Here is a 20,248-nt window from a genome sequence, read left to right as displayed (position 1 = left end):
GTCAGACTTGGACCTTGGGGGTCCTGGGGTGGATTTATCCCACTGCTCCTGGTCTGTGGAGGGACACAAAAAGGTGCTGCCATGAAAATCTCCACCTGGAGATTAGTTCTCCTCCTCATCATTCATTATTAGCTGGCTGTATTTTTTCGGCATTTTTCCTTACTTTCAAGAAAATTGGATGCAGTGCACATGGAAGGTGCTCTGTGGGTCTGGAATACATACATACATACATACATACATATATATATATAAAAAATATATATATAAAGTTCCCAAATCTTCATTTGCAAAGCCTAGTCATGATATATATAAAACACAATATATATAATATATATATTATATATAAACATATATATGGCACCACTTTGGTGAGTGTGGGAATATATGTATATATCTCATATATGTAATATATTACATATATGATATATATGATATATATGATTATATATATATCATATATCATATATATATATATATTTTATATACAGAGATATATATTTCTGCACTCACCAAGATGGTGCCACTGTTTCTCCAGCTCAGAACCAGCTGTGGTTAAAATGAACAATTAAAATAGGCAAGAATGTGAGAAAACAGTTCTGCAGATTTGATGCCTCATGATCCCAGTGCGATTTGGAGCTGCACTTCTTCAGAGAGGGGCAGCAAGAAGTTGGTTTGAGGAGGAAAAAATGCAGGATAGGCCACAGGAATATGTTCCACTGATGGTGGAGATCAGGAGTCTGGTCTGCTCAGGGCAGCTGCTGAGGACAATCCCCCACAGCTGACACCTCCCTGGGGATGTCCCAGCTGTTCCACATCACCTACCCTGGGGAAACCAGGCCATGGCTTGGCTTCCCAGGGTTTGGTCATCAGTGCATGGGAGTGGAAATGGTTTAGTTTGGTTTGGGAATGACTTGGGAATGGTTTCTGAGGCTGAACCTCCAGCCAGGAGCTGGAGATGTTGAGGAGCTGATGGATGATCCCTGTGGGTGACCTGGCACTGCCCATGGCAGGACTGAGCCTGGGTGAGGGACCAGGCCCAGAAGCCCGTGACCAGCTGGGCCCTGTGGTGGGAGAGCTGCAGGGACCCAAACTCCACACTGCTGCTGTCACACAGAACCACACAAATGCAACTTTGTCAGAGAGCTCAGGCTCTGCCCAGATGCTGTGCCAGCCCAGGAGATGTTCCATTGCATTGAACTCTCCAAAGTGCCAGCCCAGGAGATGTTCCACTGCTTTTAACTCTCCAAAGGCCATTGTCACTTGTCCCCTCCTTGCTGGCTGTGCCCTTGTCCTCACTTAAAGCAAGACATCCACAGTAACACCTTGGACATTGAGGTTAAAAGCTGGTTATTTAGAACCACAACTGAACAAAAAAGGCTGGACTAGATAGGATTTGATTAATTAGTGTGTACAAATCGTATCACTCATGAGATACACAATAACAGCTTAGACAGAAGCTCCATTTCTGCCACCCCCAAGAAGAGCTCAGCCTTCCTATGCTAAAACTCATCCTGTTGCAGGTTTTAATGAGGATTGGGAGCAGATTTCAGGTGCAGCTGAGGGCAGGAGGAGCTCTGTGGCTCTTCTTTCCTTGTCACATCACTGCTGTGAATCTCTCTCACACAAGACAAGCAGATACACCTAATTTGTTACCTGCAGTTGGAATTAATTTTCTGTCTGCACTTTGGGGAAGTCCCAACCTCTTTTTCTCTTCTGACACATGTGCCATTTTTCCAACTATTCTCTTTTCTGTTATTTAGCCTAATTTAAGCCAAGACACAGCCTATGCTGTTGGCAGAGGTAATGCTGCTGCACTTTTTAGCATCTGTCCTATAGATTAAATTTACATTCAACCTCCTCCACTTCAAGGTTTAAAGTGTAAAAGTCACAGGCATTACCTAGAAAAAGCCAATTTGTAGGTGGTAGGGACAAGGTTATGCCTCAGGCTGCCACAGTCCTGTCCATGTAGCAGAGGAAAGAGTTTTGGGAATGAAGGAGTTCAGGGTCAGAAACATCCCCAGCACCACCATTGGCCTGAGCAGAAGCATCCCAGTAACAGTGAAATGCAATCTCTTCACTGTCAGGTTTTGAAACATGTTTCTGATGCTCAGTGAATTTGCAGGAGGGTAATAAAGAGAATTTCAGTGGTGTGGGTTGTGCAGAAAGGTGTCCTGATTGTACCCAAAGCCTCCAAGTGAGGGAGAATCCAAAGCTGTGCCAGTGGTTCCTTGTCTCAACTTCCAGCAGCTGTTGTTTGGGTCTCCCTGCCATCCTCAGAGACCTGCTGGTCCTCTCTGCTTTCCCTCTGCCTAATTATAGACTGCAATCAAGTCCAAGTTCCTCCTCAATCAGTTAGTCCCCTTTGTGAGCATGGACTCTGTGCCTAAATCCCCTTATTCCTTCACACTGGCAGCATCACTCATTGTTATTTTGTGGTTTCTGGAATGCTGGCACTAAGGAAAGGTGGGTTCCACTGGTGGGGACGGAACTTTTGGAGCAGTTAGTATTTGGTGTAGTCAGATAAAGGGTCTACTTACCCTCAGAATAATAATAAATAATACTAGATAACAGACACTGCTGTTATTTATCATTTTAGCAGTTTAGCTTTCCTGCAAAGAAGTGATGAAGAAATGCTGTTGTTGCCCCATGGGCAGCAACTTTGTCTGGAGGATTTGCTTGGCTTGCTGAGGAGTTCTTCCATGGATCCTTTGGCTGTGGACATGTGGCAAACACAGAGGACAATCAATGTCCTTTGGAGCTTCATCCAGGAGCAGAATGTCACAGAGTCACAGGATGGTTGGGGTTGGAAGGGACCTTAAAGCCCATCTTATTCCAACCCCTGCCGTGGGCAGGGAGACTTCCACTGGGTGACAGAGCCCCAGTGTCACTTCCTTGGGGTGTTTTGTGGTGGGTTGACACCTCTGCTGACTCTTCTGTTGAGCAACAGAGATGGTGAGAGAGGGACTGGGGAGTCCTTTGGGGTCTGGGCTGGGATCAGGCTCCAAACAGCTGGTTGCACATGGACAATACAAGTCTTGGCACCTCCTCGTTTATAACTGAATGCACAAGGCCAAGGTGTTAACTGGGAGGGAAACCCACTTGTCAAATGTTGTAACTTGAAGCATCTCCATGACATCTAGATATTCAAAAAAGAATTGAGTCCCTTCAGCTGGTTTTGCCCCCAGCCTGGTGTGAAACCCCCAGGGACCAGCTCCACCCTGCTCAGCAGGGGCATTTTCACATTTCCTTCTGTGCATTTAATGACTGGGATTTTCTCTTTAGTAGCAAAAAGGAAATTAAATCACCATCTTAAATCTGCAGGAGCCACTGTTATCTATCTTCTGCTGGGCTTGCCTTAGAACTGTTGAGTCATTAAGGTTGGAAAACACCTCCAAGATCATCAAGTCCAACCTTTGACCAATCCCCACCTTGTCAACTTGACTAGAGCACTTAGTGCCACATCCAGTCATGTCCTGAGCACTGGAGAACCTTGCCTTGCTGTTCCCCAGGCCCAGGACACCAGGCAGTTTGTCCAGGAATGGCTTTGTATCCTGAAAAAGGACTTAATTCCTGCTGAGTCTCTCTGGCCAATATTCCTTATGGGCAGGACAGAGCCCACAGAAGCAGCTTCCAGGCTGCTCTGAAGCCCTCAAACTCCCAGCTCCAGCTACTGGCACATCATAAAAAGTATTAAACCCCATAAAAATGAGAACTTTTGCCCTGTGCTTACTGTAGACACAATTTTCCCAGCTCTGCAAAGCTCACAGTGATGGGGCATTCCCATGTCATAGGTGTCATTATCTGTGTGAGTAACAGTTTTCTATAAAGGGCGATATCAGAGATTATAAACCTCACAATAATAATTTATAATATATGTTTTATATAAATTTATACATATCTAATATATAAATTTTTATATATATAAATTTATTGTTTTATATTTTTCTATTATTTTATATATTTTCATTATTTTATATATTTATCTATAAAAATAAATTTAGAGAAGACATTTGTAATTAACCTGTGGCTTTTCCTCCCAAAGCCAAGCAGGGAGTGCCATCATGGGACTGACTGGGGGCTTGGGCCCAGCACTTGTGCTGGAGCAGAGCATGAGGTTATTTCAAGAAATTCAGAAATTTCCTCACAGTTTTACATCTGTGGCCATGTTGACCAGCCAGTAACTCCCCCCGTGTGAATTAGTGTTGCCTCATGGATTTCTGGCCCAAAAAGCAGCTCCTGTGCTTCATTTTTTAAGGCAGATTAATCTGGGTTGCAAGTGTGAGCTCAGAGCCCGGTGACGTGTGTGTTCCTGAGCTTGGCACCAGCTGGGCTTTGCTGGGAGCACCAAGTGTGGGATGCAAATGAGCCAAGAGCTTAAAGAGCCTCGGAGAAGGTAAGAAAAATAAAAGTGTAATTAGCTGAGACCACAACAATGATGACAGGACTCAAACAAAGCACTCCTAGGAGCTACCAGAGAGCTGAGGAGCTGCTGGACAGGAGAAATAAACTGAGCAGGGCAATCAGAGAATTAGTTCGGGGATAAAAGACATTTAAGGTCACTGAGTGCAGCCATAAAATGGAAAAAGAGAGGAGAGGGTCGGAGAGGACAGAGTGGAGAAGAGAAGAGAAGAGGAGAGAAGAGAAGAGAGGAGAAGAGAAGAGAGGAGAAGAAAGAGAGAAGAGAAGAGAAGGTTGGAGGCAGCTGTTGGCAGGCCAGCAGGGGTTTAGGAAGAGGTGTCAGACAGGGCAGGTCACAGTCTGGGAGGATCAGAAGGATCTCAGTGGTTCATTGCCAGCAAGGGCTGAGGCTCTGGAGCTGGGAAACAGGAGTTTCCAGAGAATGCTGTTTTTTCTTCATTTTCAGGCAACAGAGTAAGACCTTTGTGCATGTTGGCAGAAAGCACAAGCATGAGACACTGAGTTGCAATATTCTCCTTGTCTGCAAGAGAAAAAAATGTGGGTTTTTGTAAGATTTCCAACAGTTTTACTCAATCCCTAATCCTTCAAACATCCTGCTCAGCAGTTGTTTCTGTTGCTATGATGGGTGCTGGGGGCACCAATCCTTGTGTCCCAAGGGAGGGTTGTCCTTCCACATCCATTTCCCATGCAGGAAGGTGGGTCCTTTGATAAAACACTTCATTTCTCTCCCTGGGCAAGTGGAAATTTCTTGCTAGAGCCGGTCCAGGACTCTTTACTATCATGTTTACTGGTGTTAAACCTGACTCTTTTGCAGGTGTGTGGCTTCTTTACCACCATATGAGCTCGGAATCCATCAACTCAAACAGGAAACTCTTCTCAGAGGGGTCACACCAGGGCCAGGAGGACTCATGAGTGAGTCCCTGTCCTAAAGGGGCTCCAAGAGACTGGAGAGGGACTGGGGACAAGGGATGGAGGGACAGAACACAGGGAATGGCTTCCCACTGCCAGAGGGCAGGGATAGATGGGATATTGGGAAGAAATTGTTCTCTGTGAGGGTGAGGAGGCCCTGGCACAGGTTGCCCAGAGAAGCTGTGGCTGCCCCTGGAATCCCTGGAAGTGTCCAAGGCCAGGTTGGACAGGGCTTGGAGCATCCTGGGCTAGTGGGAGGTGTCCCTATGCATGGCAGGGGGAGGGACTGGATGAGCTTTAACATCACATCCAACCAAACCAGTCTGTGATTCCAGGATTCTAGGACTTATTCCATAACATCTTCCATCCCAGCTCAGGCTGTCCCCATGGATCTCAAAACACAAAGATAAACCCAGACCTGTGTAGGACTCAAACCCCACAAACCTGCAGTGTTCCTGCCCTGCAGTTGCAGAGGGCATCACCAGCACTCTGCTGAGGACACAGCACAGCAGGGAGGGAAGGAGGAGAATCTCCTGCAAGTGCCAGTATTGGGACTTAAATAGTGGAATCACAGAGCCATGGAATGGTTTGGGTTGTAAGGGACCTCCAAGCTCACCCAGTCCCACCCATGCCATGGGCAGGGACACCTTTCCCTGTCCCAGGTTGCTCCAAGCCCTGTCCAACCTGGCCTTGGGCACTTCCAGGGCTGGGGCAGCCACAGCTTCTCTGGGTGACTTCAGACACTGGACAAGTATCTGAACAAATAAATCAGCAAGCAATTAAAGAAATTAATTAAAGGCAAATAACATTCCCATGGTGGCAAGCCTTTTATTTTTGTTTAAAGCCAGCAGAGCCCAGATGTGCAGCCTGCAGAGCCTCAGTGTGACCCACTGTTGCACAGTTTGGGTGCAGAACCCAGCCTGGACAGCCAAGCTGGCATGGGCACCCCTGCCCTGCTGCAGCTCCTGGCATGGGCAGGGAGGTGCAGCCTTCCCTCAGCATCCTGGGAAAGCTGTCTTTGCCTCTGGAGTGAGGGAGGTTGGGGAGGTGTCCCAGCAAATTCGAGCTGCCTGTCCCTGCCTCCACAGCCAGGCCCTGGGATCAGTCTGGGCTCAGAGGAAGCTGCAGGAAAATTCTCAGACACAGAAAAATGAGCTAAACCCAGAGAAACCACAGCTCAGCTCTGCTCCCATCTCATTCCAGGACGATGTCTGGAGGGCTCCTTTCTCCATCCCACACCAGTTTCTTGTCCTTCCCATGGGAACTGGAACTACAGAGTTTCATCCTTTGAGTGTCATTTAGCATTTGGGATCTTCTGCAGTTCCTGGATTTGTTCTCTTCTGCTCCTTTGGCAGAAAGGATCCTTGGATTTCAATTTCAAATCCTTGGATTTGAAGCTCCGGGTCACAGCTTGATGTTCCTTGGCCACATGGCTCAGAGCTCAGCAACTCCTTGTAGGTGAATGCTGAGAAATAGTTTTGGGGAAGTTCAATTAATTTAATTCTTCATGTATAATTGAAAATAGACTCTGAAAACATATGGAATGTGACAAAATCTCATTTCTCAAAGTCTATTTTAGTTTTAAAAAATCTGTTAATAATGATGTCCAAGATTTTTTTTTTTTGCAATCAAAATACATAATTTTGGAAAAAATTGCTTTATTGAACTTTTTGTGCTGAGGTAATGGAGTTAATTCTGGCATTTTACACTCAATGTTTTTCTCTAATGGGAAGATTTTTCCTTTACACTGTGTTTTGAAGGAAAAACTGAAGTGAGCTCATGGGCTTCTTGCAGTGGCAGGATAACAGCAATTCCCTTGTGGATGGGGACTCCTTGGCTGCATCCATGACACCACTGGGCTCTTCATTTCAACAGCCTGGATCCCAGACTGGTGTTGATGTGCTGTTTGTTCCTTCTCCTCTTCTGCCATATCCCCTTTGGAGTCCACTGTCTCCTCAGCTTTAATGTCAGGTTTTCCCAACTGTTTTTGAAGGCTGTGGAGTCTCTACTGTCACCATGGGAACCCAGAATGGCCCAGCCTGGTTCTCTGCTGTGCTCGAGCCCTTCAGCTGAGGTTCAGGAAGCCCTGGATGATACTGGGCTCCCACCTAATTCTCCATAAATACCTGGGAGTGATCACCAGAGGTTTGCAAAGTTCATTCCTTAGTTCTGTGAACCTTGGACTGAGGTTGTCCAGACTGGGTTGAGTTTGTTGTACAAAGTCACAGAATCATTTAGATTGGAAAGGACCTTAAAGATTCTTGAGTCCCACAGTTCCCCAGCACTGCCAGTGTCCCACTGACCATGTCCCCAAGTGCCACATCCACACATCCTTTAAACCCCTCCAAGGACGGTGATTCCACCACTGCCCTGGGCAGCTCTGCCAGTGCTTGACCACTCTCTCAGGGAAATTTTCCCAAATATCCAACCTGAACCTCTCCTGGAGCAACTTGAGGCCATTATCCCTTGTCCTGTCCCTTGTTCCCTGGGAGCAGAGCCCGACCCCCCACCACCCCCCCCGGCTCCCCCCTCCTGTCAGGGGGTTGCAGAGCCAGAAGGTCCCCCCTGAGCCTCCTTTTCTCCAGGCTGAGCCCCCCCCAGCTCCCTCAGCTGCTCCTGCTGCTCCAGTCCCTTCCCCAGCTCCCTTCCCTTCCCTGAACACGCTCCAGCCCCTCAAAGTCCTTCTTGTCATGAGGGGCCCAGAACTGAACCAAGAGTTCGAGGTGCCCAGCACTGTTCTCCCCAGCCCCAACATGCACTGCCCCAGCTCCTGTGCCTGCTGTCTCCAGAACAGGATCTGGCCTTTTATTGCTGCTCCTTTCACAAAGGCAAGGCCTGAACCCCTCAGGGCTGAAAACCAAACCTGGGCTCAGGCTCCTGATTGGGGTAAAAGAAATCCCCCCCTTCCATTCCCACTGCCAGGGTAAGGCCTGGAGGGGAGGAGAACCACGAGCCTCTGCAGGGAGGGGGAGTGTGGAGGCTCTAGTGTGGGACTTCTTGATTTAATGAAGGAAGAATCAATGGCTCTATAACAGCAAAGGACTTCACTGCCTGTTCTCCACCCGTCCACACTTTTCCCATTTTTTCTCAGTCTGTTTGAGAGCTTGTCCCACACACCACCCTGGGCTGTGCCAAGAGCTGCTCAGTGGGTGACCAGCTGCTGTGATATTTAGTTGTCCTCAGTAGAGTGAAAATGAGAAGCAAAGATGACTTTCTTCCTCCCTTTTCACCCATTGCCGTTGCTGCCGGAGCTCCGAGGGCCCCCGGTCCAGCCTGGGAGGTGTCTGCAGCCAAGGCTCAGCTCTTCATCTGTGCTTTCCACCTCTGTGACCTTTTCACCTCTGTTCTAAACCAACGTGCCTCCAGGCCTGCAGAGCTGCAATGACAGAGGTTTTGTCCCCTGCAGGAACTTCAGCCAACAGTGTGAACTTGTGGGAGCAGCAGCCCAGGAGGGGCAGAGGCAGAGGGCAGCGAGCAGCTGATCCTGGCTGCAGATCATCCCTACCAGCCTGCAGGGCCTGGCTCCTCTCTCCTGCCAGACAGGCTGGCTCTGGAGGGTGACACAGGGACTCACTTGCCCGTGGCACCTGCCCAAAAGAATTAATCAGAGTCACTCGGCAGCTGCCTTGGAGGAGTCCCCACTGTGCCCCCTGCCAGCAGCTCCTCAGACAAAGGGACACTGTTTGGGCAATTTGCTGATGCCAAATGTGTTCATTACTTGTCTTCTCAGAAGTGTCTGGAAGGGCTGGGCAGCAGCCACGGGGATGATGCTCTCTGGCAATGTCTGATGTCCTGACAAGGGCAGAGAAAGCCCTGGGGAGCTGCTGCACAGTGAAGAGAGGAGACACAGGGAGTGCAGGGCCAGGATGATGGGACTGCTGGACTCACATCCCACAGGCGCTGAGCCCTCCTTCCCTCTTGCTGCCTGGCAGCAGGAGACTCACCATGGGATGTGTCCTGCACTGTGGGATGTCCCCTGTTCCAAGGGGAAGAGACAGCAGACCCTCCCCACCTCCCCTCCCTACACAGAACCTGGGCAAGAAAAGCACCTTCTGAGCAGGGAAGGGGCAGCAGAGCAGTGCATGTTCCTCACCTGCACCTTTTTATTCCAGTTTTCTTATCAGCCCTGGGCCCCGCAGATAACTGCACCCAGCAGCCAGGCAACAGTGTCCTGGCAGTTCTGTGGTGTTCTGGGAATTCTGGAGCCAATAAAAGCAGATAAATATAAGGATTCTCCCCAAGTGCTCGTTGCATCCAATTAAAAAGGAGGGCGTGAAGGCATCTCATGAATGCTCAGCATCAGCAGTTGTGCTTTGAAGCCTTCCCATCTTCTGCATGAATGGTTGGCTTGTGGTTGAGCAATTGGTGAAGCATCTGGAGGCCAGGACTCCCACCTCTGCTCTGGCCACATCTCTTTGTCCTCTCTGGCAAAGGAGATGGCATTTCCTTTGTCTGCCCAGGCCTTTGGGTGGGGACTGGAAGCAACTGGGATTCTTCACACAGGAAACTGTTGCTGCTCCAGTGTTTGCTTGTCAAAAAAGGTCCAAAAAAGGTGTCTCTGGGAGGGTGTGGAGGGGATAAGGGGATTAATCACTCCAGAATAACCCAGAGGTCTGGGCAGTAGCAAAGGCACGTCCAGCTCACGTCACAGCTGAGCTTCATTTGAAGCAGGAACTGGAATTTGCTCTTGTAGGTGTGTGATGAACGTCCCAACCACAGGCTGTTCCAGAAGGGACTGATGTGAAACATTCCAGAGACCTCAGTTATACTGAGGACACACTAAAAACCAACCCTCCATTTTTTCAGGGCTTCTTCTTTCTCCCTAAATAAAACTGATCTCTGTCCCTGTCTTGCCCTGGTTCTCTCCGCACCCCGGCAAAGGGGTGTCCCCTCAGCTGGGGACATCCCAGGGCCAAAGGCCAGGCAGGGGTGTGATGTGCAGGCCAGGGGAGTTCTCCCTCCTGATGCTCCCTGGTACCACAGACTCACCCAGTACTTCTGATCAAAGAGTGCAGGAGCTGAACTGGCAGTAAGTTGCTATTCCTGGAAAGTGGAATTGGTGCCAATATTCGGTTCTTTATGGAGCAAATTCCCACTTTCACATGGAAAATATGCCTCACCTGGAGAAAAATGTACAAGGGGTTTTCTGATCCCCCTGAACTTGTCCTGCTTTGCCATCTTTGAGGGCATTTTGTCTGGTGATTACACTCCAGCGTTTGCCCCTGCTGCACACCACGGTTCCCATCTCTGAGGTTCACCCATTCATTATCCTCCCTGCCTGGATCTGGGTTCTTGGGCACCTGGGGAGCTGTGATGTTGATCCCGCCCCTTATTTACCAGAGTTTTTGCCCCAGTGCAGCCTCCCATGTCTGCAGGGGAGCAGTGTCAAAGCAAAGGCCTTCAGTAAGTCCACCATGGCCTGTCCAGCCCCAGGAATCCAACGTGGAGCTGGGTGGGGAGTGCAGGAACCAACCCCAGCAGGGCCCAGGCAGAGCTCTGCTCATGGGCAGGACACCAGTTCTGGGGACTGAACACTCAGCTGGGTAAAGAGCCCAGGGACTGTAAATTTTAAGACAAGTTGGACCACCTCAGACTACTGAGAGAAGCCAGCAATAGCCCTAAATAACCCTGAAATAACCCTAAAATTTGCACTTTGGAAGGGATTCAATTCCAGCTACCACAAAACACAAAGAGCTGCAGAAATGTATAACATCCCAACAACAATGCATATACATTATAAAATAATGAGCTGATTTAAAAGAATACAAATGAAGCCTTTAAGAAAGTCTTTACTCCTTGCATGTTACTCCTCATTAAAGAAAGATATGTCAAAAGGCCACTGGTAATTGCTTTGTATCACTGTAGAAAATGCCAGTTCTCTGGTCACAGGCACCACTTGGGTAAAGAGCCCAAGGACTGCACATTTCTGAGACAAGTTGGACCATCTGAGACTTCTGAGAGAGGCCAACACTCGCTGGCTCTGTCTTTAGTTCTGCACCCTTCTTTTTTTTTTCAGGGGTCACTTATTGGCTGACAATTTTATCTTGGTCCCCACTGATCTGTTTGTCCCCTTGGAACCAGGCTCAGCAGCCAAAGGGACCTGCTGACAGATCCAGCTGTTTAAATTGGGGATGTCTCCAGGATGGCACTGCCAGGCTTTGTGAAAAGTGCAGGATTTTCCCCACCAGCCTCCCAAAATCCTGGCAGTGGAGCTCTGGTGCCCTCTGAGCAGTGCTGGGCTCAGGCACTGCCCCCACAGCACCCTTGGGCAGGACCCCAAGGGAGCAGAGAGGCCTGGGCTGAGTCCTCAGGGCAGCACATTCCTGGCTGGATCTCTGGCTGCTCCACTGCCTGATGGAGGAAGGGAATTCCACAGCTGCTGCTCCCATGGAAAATGCTCTTCCCCAGACACCACACCTCCAGCCCAGTTCTCCAGACACAAGGGGCTCGAGGGGGGTTGTTTCTGGGAAGGGCTGTGCATCTGCCTGTGGGAAACTTGGCTGCTGGGAAAAATCTCGAGTTAGGCAACCAAAAAATGGACCTTCTAGAGGTGCATGGGAATCTCAGCTGAGCCCTGGGTGCTGCTCCCCAGCCTTATCCAAGGTGCTCCGAGCTGACAGTGCATGAGCAGAGTCTCCAAAATAGCTCAGCTCAGCTCAGCTCAAATCAGGAGCTGGACTTTGCTGATCCTTATGGATCCCTCCCAACTCAGGGTATTTTGTGACTCTGATCCTGTGCTAGAGGAAGTTCAGTGTTAGTTCCTTTGAGCCAATGTTCTTCCCAGGCAGAATGTCTTCCAGCCTTGTACAGAATATAAACCCTTTGCATTTCAGGATATTCTGTGATCCTATAGGAAAAGGCTGTTGGTGCCCATGAAAATAAAAACAGATTAGTTGAATGAAACCTTTATCTTGGGGCTGAGCCTGTGCAGGGTTAAGGGTCAGACTCAATGATCCTTGTGGGTCCTTTCCAAATCAGCATATTCTGGGATTTTGGGATTCTGTGATAAATCCCCACGTGCCCTTTAACTCCTGACAAATGCAGAGCAACACACACTTGGTATTCAATCCTAGGGAAGTTTTTTAGTGAGAACAACGTGCTCTGGTACTGTAAAAGAATCACTCGAGTGATGTTAATGAACTGACAGATCAGAAATTGGAGCAAACAGAGGCTGAAAATGCTCACAAGGCTGCAACAGCTCTGCACGTTGTGTCAATCCAGACAGTTAACTGGAAGGAAGAATCCAATTTATTCTGAGGCCCAACATGATGAATAAGTCATTTCCCAGGATGGGAGCAAGGAGAGCTCCTCCAAACACACTGGACAATTCAGAGAGAGCCTGTTGGCATTGAGTAATAAGTGGAGAGAAAAAAAAAAAAAAAGAAGGAAAAAAAGATCAGCTTTGAGAGTGATTTTCTTGTCTCTTTTGAGCAATTTTGTTTTATCTCTACACTGCTTGTAGGGTAGCACCTTTTGGCTTCTCTTCTTTTCCATCCAGAAAGGTGTCAGTGCTAACAGGAAATGGGCCTGAGTCACTTTATACAGTGGGGGGGGGGTTGTGTCTCCTATCAAGAGGCACTTACAGCAATATTCTGTGAGAGGTGCCCACCAACATGCACATGGTGCATTCAGGATAGAGAATTTCCTTTGTGAATCCTCAGAGGGTGGACTTCTGCTTGATAAAATTTATATATTTTATATATAATATAGATAAATATATATAAAATAGATAAATAAATATATATAAAATAGATAAATATATACATAAGATATATAAATATATATATAAAATTTTATATATAAAATACTTTTAACCCTTAGTGTTTGTTGCCGTCAAACAGGTGGGAGAGAAAATGTCCCTGCTGACTTTAAACACCCCTGATCTGTGTCTGCACTGAGGTGTTTGAACCCCTGGGGGATCCTGTGATCCTGCCTTCTCAGAGCTCTGAGAAACAGTGACCTGCTCAAACCCCAGGGCTTGGCCCAGAGTGTGGATGAGGAGCCCACTGAGCATCACATGGGGTTTGTCACCATCATGTTCCCCTGAGGGGTCTGACACTCCCTCTGTGCTCTCTGCATCTTCCCCAGGAGGGTGGGGAGGCCCTGGCCCAGTTTGCCCAGAGAAGCTGTGGCTGCCCCATCCCTGGAAGTGTCCAAGGTCAGCTTGAAGCAACCTGGGCTGGTGGGAGGTGTCCCTGCCCATGGCAGGGGGTGGGACTGGATAAAGTTTAAGGTCTTTTCCAACCCAAACAATTCTGGGATTCCATGATCTTGCCTTGCCTTCTGCAGACAAAGGGAAATGTCCCAAATGTCCAAACACCCCTGGGCATTAGGTAGGTTTTGTCCTGGGTTGACCTTGTGCCTGAGGGTTGGGGCACCAGTCACTGGAGGGAGTGCAGAGGTCAGTTCATTGAAGAGTTAATGGCAAAGAAAGCCCAGTAACTCCTGGGCCAAAGCTTCACACCTCAGACTCTGGGAGCAGAGATGGGGCTGCTGAAGAGTGAATTAGGAGAGAGAAACACAACTAACCCTGATCCATTAGAGAAACACATGGAATGGTTTGCGTTGGAAAGACCTTAAACTTTATCCAGTTCCACCCCCTGCCATGGGCAGGGACACCTCCCACTAGTCCAGGTTGCTCCAAGCCCCGTCCAACCTGGCCTTGGACACTTTCAGGGATTCCAGGGGCAGCCACAGCTTCTGTGGGCAACCTGTGCCAGGGCCTCCCCACCCTCACAGGGAAGGATTTCTTCATGTCAGAAACAACACTGGGATTCCCTCTGAACTGGGAAGCAAATCCTGCCTTCCCCAGACCCTTACCAGGGCAGCTGCACATCCCACAGGGTAGGAGCTGCCTGCACAGGGTGCCTGGGACCTACTGAGTCCTTTCTTCAGCTTCCCAGCCAGGCAGAGCCTGTGCCAGCCCAGCAGGGCAGGCTGACCATGCCCGGCACACCTCAGACGTGATTTCAATGACTTGATCTTTTTTGTGTCACCGAAATTATGCCAACCAGCTTTTTGATGCCATTACTGTCTCTTCTGCTTCCCATCATGCCTGGAAATATCAGAACAACCAGAAGTGCAGTGAGGAGCAGAGTGGGCATGAACCAGGGCTTGTTAAACCACAGAGAGCTTCCCCTGCGTGGGGAAGGTGGGTGAGCTGCCATTTCAGCCCCTCTGCAGCTTTAGCCTGTTTCACACTTGTGAAAAGGAAATATTGAGTAATACCCAGGGGCAAACTGATGTTCATTCCCTGATGTTCATCCTTCCTGCTGCTCCTGCACACCTTGGTGTTCAAGCCTGGGAGAGAACACCCCACTGTGAGCACCAACAGGGAGCCCTGGCAGCACCCACTGTGCACAGACACGGTCACTCACACACTCAGGGGTGTTTTCACCAGATCCACCCTAAAAACTCAGTTTTCTGGGGCAAAACAAGCTTCAGTTCCTGTCTCTATGGTGCTCCTCGCCCCTGGTCATGCAATGAGAGCAAGAGCTGCTTTGATCTTTATCCCCTTCCCCCTTTATTGTCCTTCAGCCACACCAGCATTGCACTTATTGATTGATTATATAAAGCACCCTCAGCTTCAGGCATTATCTGCCCCCATTCTATTTTTAAAGCCAACCTCATCTTTATGGCTGATTTCTTGAACTCTCTGCTGTCAGACACGTGTGCATTTTGCAATTTGCATTGGGAGCTAAAGCCATTAACCCCTCTCCTGATGATCTCACAATTAACACTGAAGCACTCTGGGCAATATTTCAGTCTCAGCTCACATCAGAGACATGGGGCTGTTTTTCCCCACACCAGAATTAAACACACTGAGCACGTCAGCTGCTGGCAGCTCTCAGCAGCACCAAAGGGTTTAAAATAGTCATGAATATTTTTAAGCATTAGTACCAGCAATCTTTTGGGATGAAATGTTTTTTCCTGCACAAATGTAGGATCCTCCTGTAGGAACTTCCTACATGGAGCAGATTAGACTCCAAAGGAAGGACTTTTGCTGGAGTTCTCATGTAACAGGCTGCAAAATATCATTAGTCTTTAAAATAATGTGTAATAATGTCCTAATACAAAAGAGATTGTCACCAAGAATATGTGACACAGCTCTGGATGGCCATGAGATGGATAAAGGAGAATTAATTACCAGTTGGTCCTTGAGTGGATTCCAGTAACAGTTGATAAACTCACAGTGAGGGCACTGGCTTTTTTAAAGAGATACAGAAGGTTGAAAATTCAATTAGGAAGTTCTCTAAGAGGAGTTCACTGAACCCACCAAACCCCACAACTTCTCAGGCAAGAGTTTCTCAGTCAAGTGTTTCTTTTTGCAGAAACACTCATTTTGTCATTGGCATGGAGAAACCTGCACCTAGAGGCAGAGTAGATATTACTGATGGATGAAGGAGAAATAACAAGGAATATCTGTGGCATGATTTATATATTAAAAAATCAATGTCAAAGGAAGGTAAAAACAGTGGGAGAAAAAGCAATGCTTGAACCAAAAGCTAGAAATATATTCAGGTTTCAAAAGCATCTTCAGAATCAAGGAATGGAAAAGATTGACATCATTGACACAATTTGTAGGAAACAAACAAATTGAAATTACACTTTTTTTTTTCTCTTCAGATAAACAAAGTTTTCAGGTGCAATTTTTGGTCTAACAAGCCCAGAGCTGCTCTGACAAAGTTATTTTCCCAGGAAACACAAGACCAAGAGAAAGCCCCAGAAACAGCCAAGGAATTCCTGACCCACTTGGACATCAGACACTTTGTGTGGAGTCACCATCCCTGGAAGTGTTCAAAAAATGAGTGGATGTGGCTCCTTAGGGCAGGGTTAAGTGGTGACCCTGGTGTGGGGCTGGGTTGGTGGTTGGATCTTAAAGGTCTTTTCAACCTTATCAAGCGATTCCAGAGAGAGGCTTGAGAAAGCTCCTTGAAAATCAGGATTGATTGGGTCACAAAGGGTGGGTGCCTTCAACTGTGGGGAAACAACTTCCCAGGAGAGGAATCAGGTGTGAAAGTGGAAATAAGGGAAATGCAAATGAGCAGGAAACAAAAATTGTCAGGAATTGCTGAGCACGTGTGGATGAGGAGATTCCAGCAGCAATCCTGCAGGAAAGGCAGTGGACAGCCCCAGGAAGTGAAAGGGGTGTAATGTGACTGCAAAGACACTGCACATAAAGAGGAGAGGATGTGTGTGTGGGGTGGGGGCAGAGAGGGGGGAGAAAAGCCAACCTTCAGGGTAGCTGGAAGGTCATTGTTGGAGACACATCCCAGTGTCACAACCCAGCCCTGGGGGGACAGGGCAGGGAGAGACCTCCAGGATCCCCAGGACCCCTGGGCAGGTGTGTCCTGCAGGCCTGGATCAGCTTTGCTCGATTCAGGCTCCTCCAATTGCATTCCATCTAATTTCCCATTTATTGACAAACTTCACCACCGAGTCAGGGGAAGTTCTCATGGAATCCCAGACTGGTTTGGGCTGGAAGGGACCTTAAAGATCATCCACTTCCACCCCCTGCCATGGGCAGGGACACCTTCCACCAGCCCAGATTGCTCCAAGCCCTGTCCAACCTGGCCTTGGAAAGTTCTGCTCTTTCTCCCTGCCTGTTGTGTTTGAATCCTCCTGTCCTGGGGAGCTGGGAATGAAGGGGCAAAGTGTGGGTGTGGGGGCTGCTGTGCAGGGGAAGTGGGGAAGAAAAGTGAGTCTCAAAAGTGTCCTGTTTGGGGAGGTGGGTGGGGAAATAGATTTATTTTCAGGAAGGAATAATGTTTTTGTCTGGCATTACAGGAATATTTACAGGGAAAACTTGTAAGAGAGGTGTTATTTAGAGCTCTTGGTTCATACTGCCATTTTCACTCTGCACCAATCTGAAACAAAAAAACAAAAACAAAAACAAAACCAAACAAACAGACAAAAACAAAACAAACAAACAAACAAAGCCAACAACAGAAAAGGCGGAATTACTCTCTTTCTAAGAATGGCATTGTCAGAAGCAGGCACCTCACCCAGGGCTTTTGGAAACCCCATCTAGATGTGTCTCTGGTTGAGTCATGGGAACAGTCTTAACCAGCTGCATCGCTCTGTCCCCAGTCACAGAATCACAAAATATGCTGAGTTCTCTCTGTTACTGAATAGAAATCAGGGAAAAACTGTTCCCGAGTCCCTGTGGTCCCATCTGACACGGCCTGTTAGTGGTTTTGTGATCCCCTGACTCCCATTCTCACTTGCCCAGTGGCTCAGTGGGAGAGCTGGAGGGAACAGAGGGAAAACCCTCCTGGATCCAGCCTGGTTGTCCTTACAAACAATGCCCTTGTCAGTGAGTCTGCCCAGAGCTTGGGTGCACAATCAGGAGAAGACAATCCTTTATGAGCAGAACAATTGCCTTTGTCTGCAGGATGTCATCATTTGCCAGCAATATTTACAGCTGGAGAATGGGTGGGTTTGCACTCTGGGTTTTGTTGCAACATCATGTGCATCAAAAATATAAATAGATGGGGGGATGAGAGGAGATATGGATGAGTGCAGCAGGGACTGCTGAGGGATGGATTTAGAGCTGGGAGCCCCTGGAGGCAGACATGACAGAATGCCACAGGATCAGGAACATTGGAAAAGACCTCCAAGGTCATCAAGTCCAACCTTGGACCAAATTCCACCATGTCACTAAAATATATCACAAAGTGCCAAATCTACTCATTCTTTGAACACTTCCAGAGGTGGTGACTCCACCACAGCCTGTTCTGAAGCTTAACCACTCTTCCAGGGAACAAATTTTCCCTAATATCCAACCCAAACCTCCCCTGGTGGGCTCACAGGAGGCCCTCACATGTGGGAGACAAGGTGATGTTTTCATTCTCATTTCCCTGAGTGGTCTTTTTCAATTATTAAAATCTCTTGATCCTATTTGGAGACCACACTCTGATGCTGAAGAATTCCTCTCCTGAGCAAGCATGGAGTTGGCAGAGCCTGGTCCCAGCGTCACCTCCTGCTGCCGCTGGAGCAGAGGCTGGAGCAGGATGAGCAGGATCAGCAGGATGAACTCTGGCAGCTCCCACCTGCTGAGGAGGCTCCTGGGGGCTGCAGGCTGGGCAGGCTGAGCCCCTGCCAGGCTCAACTGCCTTCTTGGGGCACCTTCTGCTGAGCTGCCAGGTCAGATTTCGGTGAGACACAGGGATGTGAGTGCAGGAGGGAGCCTTGTCTGTAGGAACAACTCCTCAGGGAGCAGGGTTTGGGATCTCCAGGCCTGCTGCCCATCTGTTGGATAGGAACAACTCCCCCAGAGAGCAAGCACGGGCACCTCCCCGGAGCAGAGGCAGGAGCAGCTCTGGGCACACATGTTCCAGCAGCAGCACCAGGTCCTGCTGCAGTGGGGAAGGTGCCCACGAGCCAGGGGCTGGCAGGGAGCAGCACTAATGCCCGGGAATGTGGTGCTGTAGCCAGGAGGGAAGGTGCAGCAGCATTAGTTCAGTGAGAAGGTATGATTAAGTCACAGGGTTTTATGAGAAATGAGCAGAGCTCTGAGGGGTTGAGTCACGGCCCTGAGTGAAATATCTGAGCAGGGCAGAGATGGCAGGGCCTGGGCTCTGCAGAGAGAGAAAGGGGAACTGGAGCTGGAAAGGTGCCTGAGCTGAGGGCTGTGAAGATGCTGAAGGGTCTGGAGGGGCCATGAGGAGCAGCTGAGGGCACTCGGTGTGTGCAGCTGGAGCAGAGCAGGCTGAGGGCAGAGCTCAGTGAGGGCTGCAGCTCCTCCCCAGGGGCAGCTCCCATCTCTGCTCTGGGGGAGCAGGGACAGCACCCAGGGAACGGCTGGAGCTGTGTCAGGGCAGGCTCAGGTTGGATCTCAGGCAAAGGTTCTTCCCCCAGAGGCCGTTTGGGCACTGCCCAGGCTCCCCAGGGCAGTGGGCACAGCCCCAAGGCTGCCAGAGCTCCAGGAGGGTTTGGACAACGCTCTGAGGAACAGGGTGGGATTGTTGGGGTGTCTGTGCAGGGCCAGGGGTTGGACTCAATGATCTTTGAGGGTCCCTTCCAACCCATGATATTCTGTGATTCTGTGATTCTAAGCTCAGGTACCAAGAGAAAGCCCAGCTACGAGAGATCAAGAGCTTTGAGGACACTTGTGAGCTCAGCGCTGCTGTTCCCTGTCACTCCAGCCCCACTTCTGCTTCAACACCTGCAAAAGAAAAAGGGTTTCATAGTCCATGGACAATAACTGCCAAAGGTGGCTCCCCAATGACTTAATGCTCCAGACTGTCCTTCCTCCATGTCCTGAAGGAACATTCCAGTGCCCCACAAGCCGTGTGCTGCTGCCACACTGACACTGTTGTGTGGTTATGGTTCTAATCATTAACCAGTCAGTCCCTCACCCGAGCTGAGCACAGTTCCCATCCTTTAGCTCAGGATCTCAGCCCTCTCCAGCCCACAGGTTGAAGTGCTGGGCAGGGAACGTGCTGTGGGCCCGGCTGGATTTGGGTTTTGCTGCCAATCTGGGGTTTAAGTGCTGGCAAATTCGGCGTGTTCATAATCCTGTGGTTACGTGTAACAGCACTGGATCTTGTGAGCAACAGCTGGGAAACTATTACTTAACTTGAAACCAAGACTAGGAAGTGTTTCTAAAAAGTCTTGCTCAGCCAGAAGAAATGGGATCACCTGTGGCACCCTGTGGTCCTCGGGATTTTTCTGTAAAAGCAAGGCATTTCTGGCAATGGCTGCTCAGCCTCACTGTTCCCTCATTCCCAGTGTTTCCCAGCTTTGATTCTCAGCTCCCAGCAGCTGGAAGTTTGAACCACAGAGTCATCTGCTCTAATGCATCACCACCACACCAACCAACATCTTGAAAAGACCAAGATCTGGGCTTTGCTGGCAGCTGAATCTCCCCACATGGAAGATGTCACTGGAAAGTGTCTCGTGGTTGCTGCAAAAAATA

General features: G+C 48.9%; 1 long non-coding RNA gene across 1 annotated transcript in view; it reads left to right on the top strand.

Moving 5' to 3' along the window:
• Nucleotides 1-1,035: 1,035 nt before the first annotated feature.
• LOC113958352 overlaps nucleotides 1,036-20,248 on the top strand; it is a 29,119-nt gene continuing 9,906 nt past the window's right edge. The window contains exons 1-2 of the long non-coding RNA XR_003531491.1: nucleotides 1,036-1,046; nucleotides 13,871-13,962. This is a non-coding gene — a long non-coding RNA (uncharacterized LOC113958352). The remainder of the gene's footprint in view (nucleotides 1,047-13,870; nucleotides 13,963-20,248) is intronic.

This window comes from Corapipo altera, unplaced genomic scaffold (assembly GCF_003945725.1).
Source record: "Corapipo altera isolate COAL_440 unplaced genomic scaffold, ASM394572v1 92, whole genome shotgun sequence".
NCBI lineage: Eukaryota > Metazoa > Chordata > Aves > Passeriformes > Pipridae > Corapipo > Corapipo altera.
This window is presented reverse-complemented; position numbering and strand designations above follow the sequence as displayed.